The following is a 13,295-nucleotide window of genomic DNA, read 5'->3' as shown; positions in this document are numbered from 1 at the left end:
CTGCCAGGTAAGCAACTTATTTTTACAAAACATATACATATATATAGAAATGTTGCAATATCTTACCCTTAGTATCTATGCACGGATGTTGAAGAGATTTTTACTTTTTGTTACGTGTCCCATTTTAATAGGAACACACATATCTATATTACATAAATACTATAAACATATATATATTATTTTTGGAATTTATGTTAAATGTATTATTATATGTTAATTTTTATAATATTTTTGTATTTTATAAAATTATATATTTTACAAAAATGATACCAATATTGAATATATTTTAATTAATTTAAATCGTTACTATAATAATTAAAATATAAAATTAAAAAATATTTTGATATATTATTTTTATAAAAGAAATAATATGATAATATTAATTATTATTCAATTAAAAAATTAAATTAATTTATCATTTGATTAATTATAAAATCAATAAAAAGTTAAAATATATAAATATAGTAATAGTGGATGGGTTTCTTTGTTGTGAATATAAAATAGAGAAAAATATCTTCAATGACATGATAGAGAGAGAGAATAACGTGGAAAGAAAAAAATAATATATATACCCAACCATAGGTATATCCGTTGCAGATGCTCTCAGGTTGCATGGTAAGTAGGGTGACAATTGGTTGTTTTTTTATCACCAAGAAACAAAACTTAAATTGAATGTGAAGACATAACCAAAAGTACCTTTCAATCATCCATATCTCCACATAATCATTATTTGTATAATTTGACAATCCTTCACTTCGCCCCTTGTGAAAAGTTAAAACAAATTCGAGAATATCCTGAATATTTAAGCACCATTTTGCATTTTTGGAAGGGTAGTTTTGTTAGGTGTTTCATATATCTACTCAAAAGACTGCAACAAATATGAAGTTAAGCCGAGTCACTGTCAAATACATCAATTTGCTAGCCAATTGTTTATAGTGTAAGTTTTCCACTTGTACACCATTATCATCCTTTGTGAGCTTGCTATATGGAATAATTGGATTAGAAATAGAATTACATGAATCCATGTGAAACTCTATACCTTAAGAGCATTTCTCCATTGACACATGAATATATTATCTGGTTTCTGTAATACTTTTATGCCAAGAAAGTATTTCAATTGTCCGAAGTTTGTCATGCCAAACTCACGCATCATGGACATTTTAATTTTTGAAATCATCCGTTCGTCATTTCCGGTAAAAATAAAGTCATCTATATAGACATCGATGATTGCAAAAATATCTTTCACGTATACACAATTATCACTTATGCAATTTATTTGTCTTACTGGCAAAATATATCTCATATATTTGCAAAAGTCGTCATTTATGTCATTTAGCCGTACGTGTGTTCACACAACAGCTGTCATATGCGTGGCCATGGGACATATATGATGATTTTTACAAACGTGTGTGACATATTTTATCATCAAGATAAATAAAGAACAAAAATGATAATTGCGAATACGTAGATGATATTTTTTGTAATTTTCCCATATAGACACAAACAAGCAAAATTTCTCAGTTGTTACCTATATTGATAAACATTGTATGCTCATAAGGACATTGCTTGAAATATTTGTTAGTGAAATATATTTTGAGATAGGTGTACTAAGCTCACGGTGTTTGTTAGAGGTTGTATCGAGTCTTCTTTAACTTGTAAATTTTATGTGAATATTTTAGTTTTTGGTATCCAGAAGGTTGTTCTAGAAACACCTCTTCATTTAATTCACCATAGAGAAATGTGGACTTCATATCAAATTGGAATAAAGTCCACATTCATTGAGTAGCAACAACAATAATGGCAAGTCGAATGATGTCAAGGCAGACAACATATGCAAAGACTTCATTGTAGTTGATCCCATGCTTTTATATACACATTGACAACTAGTTGTGCTTTGTATTTTCCTATATATTCATGTTAATTTAACTTCGTTTTATACACCCACTTCACACCGACTTTCTTTGCTCCGGGGGATAAATGATTAATTTCATGTATCATTTTTCTCAATTATTTGAATTTCAGTATCTATTGATATTCTCCACCAGGATTCTTTGATAGCCTTTTCAAAAGAAGTTGGATCACCTACTAGCATGATGAAGTTTGAAAAAAATTCGACATCCAATTCTGATAGACCTTCACCGCTTTCGTAGTTTTGCATCTAAATAGGGTGGCCTCTATTTCTTTGTGAACGAGGCTCATGTAATGCTTTATTTTCTCTTGAATAGTCATTACTATTGTACCCTGATAAGCTATTTTCATTCAATCTATTTCCCTTATCTCCAGCAAGTGAGCTGGGTGGAGGTTCAAAAATTGTTTGTTGAATATTTCTGCAAGTGGATCTAGCCACTATTGCACTTTCTTTACAAACTATATCTCATTTTCAGTAAGTATTCTCTTCAAATACAATATTCTGACTTATGGGATTATCCTTCAAGAGATAGGCCCATGCAACCTATATGCTTTTGATTCCTCAATTACACTAAGGAAAACACATTCAACACTTTCTCATCAAGTTGATTCCTTTTGGAGTCTAGGACATGAGCATTAGATAAACATCCAAACACTCAAAACATACGGATATTTTAAGGTCACTCTAAGCCTTTTTTGGAATTTTTTTCACAACAGATGTTGGACATTTATTGAGGATATGTACTAGCCAAGTTACTACTTGCTAAAAGGATTTCAACATCAACAATTCAAAGTGAATGTTTCGAACCATGTCATAATTTTCTGATTGTTATGCTCTATGATGTCATTTTGTTGAGGAGAGGAAATAGTAGCGGGATGTCTATGAATGTCTTCCTAGGTACAAAACTTTTTGAACTCATCTGTTTTGAATTCATTTCTACCATCATATGAAGACATTTTACAGTTAATCTTGTTTCCGTCTCAGTGCATATTTTATTCCTTTTAAATGTGACAAATTATTCTAATTTTTCAGCCAAGAAATAAAATGGCACTTTAAAACTGTAATCATCAATTAAGCAAAAATTATATTAATTTCTACTATTGATGATCATCATGTACCAACTCCAAATTTTTAGTAGCCCTCAAAGTACCACTTTATAAGAATGGATCTCTTTGTATACATAAACAGAAGTTTAAAAGTGAGACATGCACCAATTTTGTTTCTTGAAGAATTTTCATATGACCAACAATGATGTCATCATGAAGCAACTTCATTAGTGACAAACTAAAGGCATACTTTGTCCTTCTATTAGGTTTTAGAAATTAACTTAAACATTTGATTTGAAGACATTGCGATTTTAGTATCAAACCTTTATTTAGATGATAGATTTTACGGGTTTTATATTCTATAAGAATTTGAAGTCCTTTCTCAACCAATTGGTCAAGGTTTAGGAGATTGTTTTTCAATTTAGAAACATAGAAGACTTCAATAATAAATTGGACACACCTATTTACCTTCATTTGCAAGTTATCCTCTGATTTTTCAGCATCCCTCAATTGGTCATAAAAAAATAAAAAAATAAAAAAAAACCATAAATATCTCTTTCCACTCATGTGATTGTTGCATCCAAAATCTAAGAACCACATATCCTCATCTTCGCTTTATTTATCAGAGTTATATGTCATCAATGGTAGTGTTTCTTATATTATTTTCAATGCAATTTGCTTTATATTAGACATGTACAAACTTGTGATAATAATAACACTCAATTGTAGATTTGTCAGAAGGTCGTCTATCACCACTATTTTGAATATTAGATTTTGATACATCCAACTATTTTGAATATTAATACTAATTATGTGTATGTCAAATGATAGTAAATTTATTTAAAAAGAAAAACAAGTTCAATTATCCTATCAAACTAATTTGACTATTCATACAATCTAAAAATGAGCTTGGCTATCAAACAATCTCCATCTAATTAAAAAAATAAAATAAAAATATAATAATAAAGTAAAACATTACAACTATATATATGAAAAAGTTTATGACCAAATTTTATATTGGTAGAATTTTTAAATTTTGATTTATTTATCATCATCAATATTTGATTGCTACATAGGTCTATATGTGAAAAGATCATAGGACTATTTCCTTAACTCCAATCACTCTTAAACTTGAATTGTGTTATCTTATATTTGTATTTTTTTTATTTTTAAAAATATTATATTTAATAATTTATTATATAATAAAAATTTTAAAAGAAAAATTACTAAATAAAAAAAACATTAAAAAAAATACACCCTTAATACAAACTATTTTTTATTTATTTAATAATCCACATTAGCTATTTTTACGTCAATCTTGTGTGACAAATAAAATTAAAAGGTCATAAGTCCATCTACCACACCAATTCGACCACCTCTACAAGGCTTATATTATATTTTTATACATAATAAGATTGTTTCTTCGCTTTTGATTTTGTTTTTTGTTTTATTTTTGTAATTTTGTTTATATTTTTCTTTTAAAATTTTTGAAGTAATAAAATGGTACTATCTGATATGTATTATATATATATATAAATAGTATTGAGTGTGATGTAATTTAGAGAAAACAAAATGATGATATATATATAAGGAAATAAAAGAACAAGATGGATCTAATGATTTAATGACGTATTTGACTTAAAATTTTCATTCAAATAGTAGTTACGGTGATATTTCATAAAAATACTTCAAATATATATATTCATTTTTCTAATTGTCCAAATATAAAATATCAAAGTTTTTTTTAATATATATAAATTCTATATTGATTACAAAAACCTTTAAATTTATTTTTATTTATATATTAATATAGGCAAAGTAACCCTTTATTAAAAAAAAAAAAAACAAAACAAAACACTAACAACTATTAAAATACATATTAATTAAACTTGCATAAAAACTAAATAAGTATTAATATAGGCAAAGTAATTCTAGGTTGCTTAGTGTTTTTCTAAGTAGGATGACTGAGTGGTTGTGTCTCCGGAGAGCTGAGTGATAGTGGTCGATTGATACAGGTTCTTAGGTTGTGCTTAGCCCATAGAGGTGAGTGCTAAAGCCATAGAGTTTAAGTGTCTAAGGTTTTCTTTGTGTCTTCTACTAAATGTTCTCTAGTAGATATCAAATAAGGTAGAGCTCCTATTATGTGATTCTTTGTTTTTTTGTATACGGCATGCGTTTGCTTTCCTTTGTATATATGCATGTATGTTGCTCAATTGTGTAGTATTTGTGCTCTTTGTACTAGGTTGATGTGTGATCTATCTAGGTGCATGTTATGATCTATGTGTTATATGTGATATATTTTGTTTGTATTAACGTTTTTTCGTAGATGCAATGAGGGACAAAAGACGATGATGAAATCCATTGATGCTAGGTAAGTCTATATTTAGTAAATATGTAATTTGGGATTTGGTTAAATCACGGCCAAAATAGGTGGAATATGTTTGGAATTTTGGCCGTTCCAGGCCTAACCCGACAAGTCCCTCGATAAATAAATGAGTTGGTCTACTCCGTAACTCGGCCCACCGGATCGACCCAACCCTTTAATCCTAACCTAATCCCAAGCCCGAACCTAGAACAAAAGCCCAAATTTTTTAGCACTATTAGTTTGCTGAGTTTGTTAATTTGTTAGTTTTTTAGGAATGTTTAAATAGAAATTAGTTTTTGGGTGGTGAAAAATTAGAATTGATTCAGGAGAGTGAGGGCAAGATCGTGTGAGTGAGAAGGAGAGAAGAGATTCCGCAGGTTTTCCGGTGAGTAATTCTGGTGAGCTTCAAAACCTTTTTCGATTGTCGATTCTGGTGGGTGTCGAGGTATAGAATGACGAGCCAACCTCCACCTCGAGGCGTGGTTACCTCGGGCCAGTCTCACACCATAGACTGAGCCGATAATCAACATTCCTAACACCGGTGAAAGTTCGAGAAAGATCAGTGAAAGAATTGGCTTTTGTCGTTGTTTGTTCAGATGAAATTGGAGCTGTTACCGGACGGTGCACTGGAGGTCATCGATCCTGCCTCCATGGTCTACTTGGTCGCTGCCGGAGGAATATCCTGTCGCCAGAGACGACAGCTGCATCATCTCCCGGAGTTCATCTTTGTCGATTTCGTCAATCGTCGTCATCATCATCGGCTGAATTAGAGAATGAATCTCTCAATTGCAATTTCAGAGGAACAAACACGAAGGGAAGAATTGCTTTTAATTTCAATTGCACATATTCTGTTTGGTTGTGTTTCTTTCCCTAAAATCCAAAAATGATTTTGCCTTAATTTCTCTTTTTCGTTTTGGTATTATTGATTTGAATTTATTTAATTTAATCACTTCCACTATTAATTCATTATTGTATTTTGTATACAAGATTTGTTCGATAAATCCAAAGATTCGAAAATAAATTCACAATAATAATAAATGTATTAATACAACTATTAATAACTCACGTTAAAATAATATAGAATATATTTGCATGATATTTCAAATTATTTTCATATTATATGAAATTATATTTTTAAAATTTATCATTTTTCATCTATTTTTCAAAATTGTTAATGACATGAATCAATTGATGATATACAATAGTTTAAAAAAATATATTTATACCTATTTTTTTAATAGTGTTAACTGACACAACTTTAAATGACTTTTTTGAATCATATATTTAGATAGATAAATTATTGGTAATAAAATTTATTTAAAAAATAAAAAGGGGGAAATATTAATAAAAAAAATTCAAAATTATGAGAAAAAATATAAATAATAGGACTCATAGCGTCTTCCAATATATTATATATAGATCATATTAAAATATTATTTAAATTCAAATTCAAATCAAATACTAAGTTTTATCAAATACTCAATACAAAGTGTCTCATTGTTATTAGACAATACACTAAAAAAATCCAGTGACTTACAAAATTTGTTGAAAAAATCTTTTGATTCTAATATTCCATTTTATTTACTTATGATTCAAATAATATGTGACTTGACCTCCATTCAAATGTTGACCGACGGTGTTAATAACTAGTGCGTGAGATCATTATGCCTCTAGTGAGTTTTGTACTTAGAAAAAAATAGAGGAAGGGTAAAAACCAGTTTTACCCGATTTTGGATTCACCTCATCCCCGATGCCTTATTTGATTTTTGTCCCCAACTTTCACCCATCGCTTCCTTTCGCATCCTTCGCACTGTTCGGTACATCGTCGTCATTCGACCCGTTAGTTCAACTGTCGGTGGGTTGTTGAAAGAGGACCTGTCAATTTTAAGGCTCAAAATCATCGATCGCTTGCACTTTGATAATATTCCTCCAATCGATCTTGAATTGTGAGTAGGAACACATTTTTATGCAATATTCCTTGTTTTTAGTTTATTTTCAGTATAAGAAGTGAAAACATTGTGTTAGGTATTTCAAATGGCACGACATTGTATTTTCTTTGAAAAATTTGTCAATTTTTGTCTTATTTATTTTGGGTTACTTTATTCCTTCCTTTACTGTGTGTATTTTGTCGTATCTTTGGAATGTATTTACTAATTTTGGTGGGCATTCGATTTTGTTGGTTATAATTTAATGTGTGTTAATCCGTGCAAATGTCCTTCACCTGGTGGTTGTGGTCCCTAAAAGAATGAACAATATAGTCACTATATATATGTGGGTTGATGGGACTGAGTATAATGGCCTTACGAGTCGTCATAGAGGTGGTAGGATTGTTTGGTTTTAGAGTATTGGCAAAGATGTGATGTACTTTTGTGTTATCCTGGATGTGTATGCCCCTGCTAGTGGAAGGACAATTGTTGTTCGGTTCACACATAAGGGCCCCAATGTTCAATGTTCTTCATGGTGTGTATTTGAGGGGCCATATTATCCTATTAGATGCGATTGAGATGTTTTGAAGATGTTCAAAATTTACTAGAGAAAAGATGTAATTTCTATATATGTTGAAGATGAGGCTTTACTAATGAGGATTCTTAATTTGTATGGTTGTGACGTTCAGAGGTTTGATTAAGGTCTAATGCTTGAGGAGGAGATTAGGGTGAGTACGGAGTCTGATATGATGGATGGTAATGCAATAGTTATGGAGAATGTGTGCGGGGTTACAAATGATCTTTCAAACAGGGACAGTTGAGAAAGTATCTAGCGGATTCGATCCACGGGATGAACAAACATATCAAAAAAGGAAAAAAAACTACAAGATCAGTAGATGTTGAGACTGAAGAGGATGATGATATGAATGGGGATTTCCAATACATGGGCGTTGAAGAGCCAACATGGACTGATCGAAATAAACATATAGAAGTAAAAGGTTAGAGCAAGGATGAGCATGTAAACCCCGTTGGAGACACATAGGGGCTGCGGTTCGATGAAGAAATAGGTAAATTTCTACTGTTTATTAGTTTACACCTTAATTTTGACATAATTAATTGGCTAATATTTTTCTTTATTGTATAGATCAGGATAATGATGATGAAAAAGACAATACGGATGCTGACAATATTGAGAGGATATGCAGTTCTACCGATAGGACAAGAAGAATGCAAGACAAATTCGACAGTGACGATGTAAATAATTTGGATTGAAGTAAGGACAATAGAGAGTGGGAGTGTGGAGGGGAAGAACTGCATAATTTGATGGATGATTAAATGATGGGCTAAGTGATAAGAACATGGTACTTCGCAGTCTGGCTGGACTGGACGATGCCTGAGGAACGGTATACGGGGAATGGGATTATGACATAGACCTCGCCGATCGTGATTTAAAGATAAAGATGCAATTTGTTAATAAGGAGAAATATATACAGCCTCTATGTAATTGGGATGTCTAGCATGGTTGGGATTTGAAGTTGATAAAGAATGAAAAGAAGAAAGTTCCGGTTGTGTGCATGAAGGGTTGCGAGTGGAAGATACATGCATTTTTCATCATAAAATAGGGAATAAGTTTTAGATTAAAACAATGAAGGGCGTCAATCGATCTACACACTAGTTTAAGAACACATAAAAAAATTATAAATACTTTAGGATGAGGATTAAGGACATGGTGAGCAATAATTCCGATATCTTTGTACCTATTTGAAGAAAAAAATACGTCAGGAAAGTACGTATTGAGGTGAGTCTATACAACATTTATAAAGCAAATTGATATGCCCTAGAATTGATTAAGGGTAGCAAGTCTGAACAATACATTATGCTTTACGATTACTACGTTATGGTGTTCAAATACAAAAAAAGGGGAACAGTTGTATTATGCAGGTTGATCACGAAGTTAGCCTATCAGTTTTTAAGAGGATGTATTATTTTTTGTCGGCTTTAAAGAACGGATTCAAGGTAGGTTTTTGCATTATAATTAGGTTGGATGGTTGTTTTCTTAAAGGGATTTATAAGGGATAGTTGTTCACTACTATTTAGAGAGATCCCAATGATTATGTTTATCATATAGTGTTTGTGTTTGTAGAGATTAAGAAGTACGAGATTTGGGGCTGATTTTTAGAATGACTGTTGAGGTATTTGGTAGATTCCAGGGGCTAGGAATTGGTTGTTCATATGTGATCATCATAAGGGTTTGGTAGAGGCAATCGTTAAGTGAGCTTCAACGGGCAGAGCACCAATTTTATTTGCAACATATGTACAATAAATTTAAGGCATGTTATAATGGACTGTAGTTGAAAAGTTTTTTTTTTGTAGGGCACCATCGATTTTAATCTAGAAGAAACATGAGAAAGTATTGAAACATATTCATAAGTTCAATGTCTGTATGGTACGGAGAAAGTTACTTAAGTATAGTTTAGCGAGATTCCACAGCATCATTGGGCAAGAGCCTTTTTCCTGTCAAGGACGAAAAATGATGTCCTCATGAAAAACATATGTCAGTCATTCAATTACTACAATTTTGAGGCACGGAACCTACCCATTATCTATATGTTTGAGTGGATTCGTCGGAAATTGATGGTCGATTCAAGTACAAAAAAAAAAAATGGAAATAAAGAAGTTTGATAGAATCATATTTCCTAACTTTATGGAGAGAGTTAAGAAGCATCGAGAAGAAAGCAACAACTAGTTTCCGTCTTAGGGAGGTGATGACATATACGAAGTAATGCATTTTACACAAAACTATATCGCCGAGCGGAATTGACATGTTTTTACCCACGGGATGTTCATATTAGTGCATATTCATGCTGCCATGGGATTACTACCATCGTAAAACAGAGATTGCCGGTCTAATATTATGTGGATGATTGCTTCAAAAATGAGACTTACAGGGAAGTCTACAACTATGCAATAAATCTTGTTTCTGGTATACATGAATACGAAGAATCTCCGTTGGGTGAGGTGGCACCATCAATTGTGAAGATTAGAAGTGGTTTCCCAAAAAAAACTCATAGGCGTAATTGGAATGACAAGCGGATGGATGGTAAAGCATCTCGAAAGGGGCTAAGCACGACTTGTTCCAAATGTCATCACCAGGGACATAATATAGACATAGCTACAGAAATGATCTTCCTTGCTCTACGTTAAGTATGCTTTTTTGGTTACCTTATCTTTGTTATATCTCCAAATATAATTCTGATTTTCTATTTAATCTAGCAGAGTAGATCGCAACCAGATCCCACTCCAGAGCAGCTCGATCACTGTCGGTCCCAAACCGAAAACGTCAGCAATATGTTCATTTTTTTAACTTTTCTAAATAATGTAAATTGGAGATGAATAATTTGATTGCTGTTATTTTTATTGTATTATTCATTAGGCTGCCTTGAACGTCCATACGCGGATGAGGTCACACAAACAACACAATCTTCACAAGTACATATGGTTGGCTTTGTAACTTTTAATTATGAGTAAGAGTTGTTTCCCCACCTGTATGAAAGTGGAGGATGAGGATACTACAAAATCAACATAAGAAGTAACATTATAATGCGCATGGCGAATGCCAATGGTGAAGTAAGTATTTGCTAAACCATCACTGTCTACCGCTACTAAATGAATGTTGTTGTTCAATATCTTATTTGTTGTTGCTTCTCCAACTGAAATTTTCAGCTTCCATACATTATCTTTGAATTGCTCAAAAAAAACAAAAAAAAAAAACAAAAGCTTTCTTTAGTTATGATCCTGGAACATATATGGAGTTGTGAAGTATTTTACGAGACACGCCGGGTGTAACATATTGTGTAGGCACAAGGTTTAGATCATATGAACACCTTTCTCAGGTCCTCGAGCAAAATAGAAAGGAGTGGACTATCTTAAAGTCCATCGTTGTTGTCCCTTCTCCGAAGCGTTAGGTTCTCCCTCATGCTGTGAGGGTGTTGGGGGTCTTCGGGTGGTAGTTTCGAAATTCAAAATATTTATGGTGCAACTATTCTAGTTTATTATTATGTTTTCCATTAATATAGTGGTAGTACGATTTGGAATCATGCATGCATTTTGTGCCTATGTTTTGGGATGTGATATAGATTGCGGAAATTTGGTTAGATTCCTTTGCTATTCGACTAATTATCTACTTACCAAGGGATTTGTTATTGTATTGAAAAATATCTTATGATTATGGTGTTGTATTGAGGAAATATTTTGTGGATTTTCTATTGTATATGAGAATTATGTCGTGATGATTGGTTAATATGTGTCAGTTTTACTACTATGTTATGGATACTATAATACGATGGTTGTAGTGTAGCAAAGAACAAGACCATAAAATTACTACAAAGATAAAATACAACCATCAAATTTAATCAACAAACGTAACTACGATGAGACCGTATGATAGTTTCGAGCCAGTACGAACATAAGTCGAAGACATACCGACTAATTAAAATAAAAATTAGCACCTAATTCTAACTCGCAAAGCTTTAATTTCATGATTTAGTTCTTCCACGATGTCCTTCAATTGACCTGTTTCTTTCGCAACAACTTTCAATTTTTTCAAAAGTTGCACCTCAGTTGCAACAGACTTAACCTTCAGTTCGTTAACTTCAATTCTTGTGTCTCCTTCGTTGGTCCAACGACTTGGATGGCCGCAAAAGTTCCGTACTTGCATCGTAGGCATCTATATCTCATATTAATATCTCATTTACTTCTAAAATTCGACTTTGGGCCGCTAAATGACATCTCTACCTATGAATAAGAGTTAAAAGACAAGTGTCAAAACCACAAGTCACTACACTGCCATATATACAATGATTCAACTTTTTTCTTGCCAAACCAAGAACGAAATTTCAGGAAAAATATCAAACTTTCAAGACCATAACCAAAATTTAAAGAAAATTACCATAATACAATTCTTCACAACAAAGTACCCAACTCATAACATTTTTTAAGAACAATAAACAGAAGAAGGGGTTTCAAAAAACTGAAATGTCAAAGCCAAATTGGGCAAAAACATGAACAAGTTTTCTATATTGAATCATCCAAACCCGCTTCAACCTTACAAAAACAATTTATCTACATCTAATTACCCAAACCCACTTAATCCGCGTGCCTTCGAAACAGTTCCTTAACAAAATTTCAAGCATATCGAAACTCATTCATCCCCACAAAGTACCAATGACCTTTGTTGGGTTTCCGAACATAGACAAACAAAATTGGAGGCACCCAAAGCCCAAACTAAAAGCCCTAATTTCACAAAAATATTAAATATAACAATTTAACAATAAATTAACAAAAATCTCAATTAAAAAATAAAGTATTGTTCAAAATCGGCATACTAGAAGCACTTGAAGAGCTATCTTCAAAGGAGGAAATGAAGACCCACAGTCAAGATGTACAGTAAAATGTAGATCATGAGAGAAAAGAAACTAGTTTTATTAATACACATAAGGTATTTCTGTAAATTTTTCTCTTAAATTTATAATAATACTGTGTTTGTTTGTGGGTTGAGTTTTTTTATTTTGATTGTTGAATAGTAAAAGTATAGAGTTGATAATTATTTGATGTGATATAAATAGACATTATATGATATTTTGAATATAAAATATATTTTTAGTATAATATATAAAAGAAAAATAATTTTTAATTTGATATTTTTTAAGAGAAAAAAAAGTTTAATAGTAAAAACTTTGGTAAAAACAAAAAAAGAACTAAGCTGCTATCTTTTGCAAAATTTCAGGATTATGAATGTTTACAGTAAATTTTGCGAAAAACATATGGATATGGAGTTTGTTTATATGTTGTTATTAGCAAAATCGTTCCGAATTTATCGAAAGCTGTCTAATTTTTTCCACATAAATTTTACACCCATTTATTAAAAACTAACAATTAACTAATTTTTTATTTTTATTTTTATATATATAACGCTGTCAATACTGAGACGGTTTTGAAATAAAAAAATATATAAATATATGTACAAATATATTATAGAGTTCAGAGTGTAC

This window comes from Andrographis paniculata, unplaced genomic scaffold, assembly GCF_009805555.1.
Source record: "Andrographis paniculata isolate CXL003 unplaced genomic scaffold, ASM980555v1 Contig69END, whole genome shotgun sequence".
NCBI classification, from domain to species: domain Eukaryota; kingdom Viridiplantae; phylum Streptophyta; class Magnoliopsida; order Lamiales; family Acanthaceae; genus Andrographis; species Andrographis paniculata.
Note: the sequence above shows the minus strand (reverse complement) of the source record.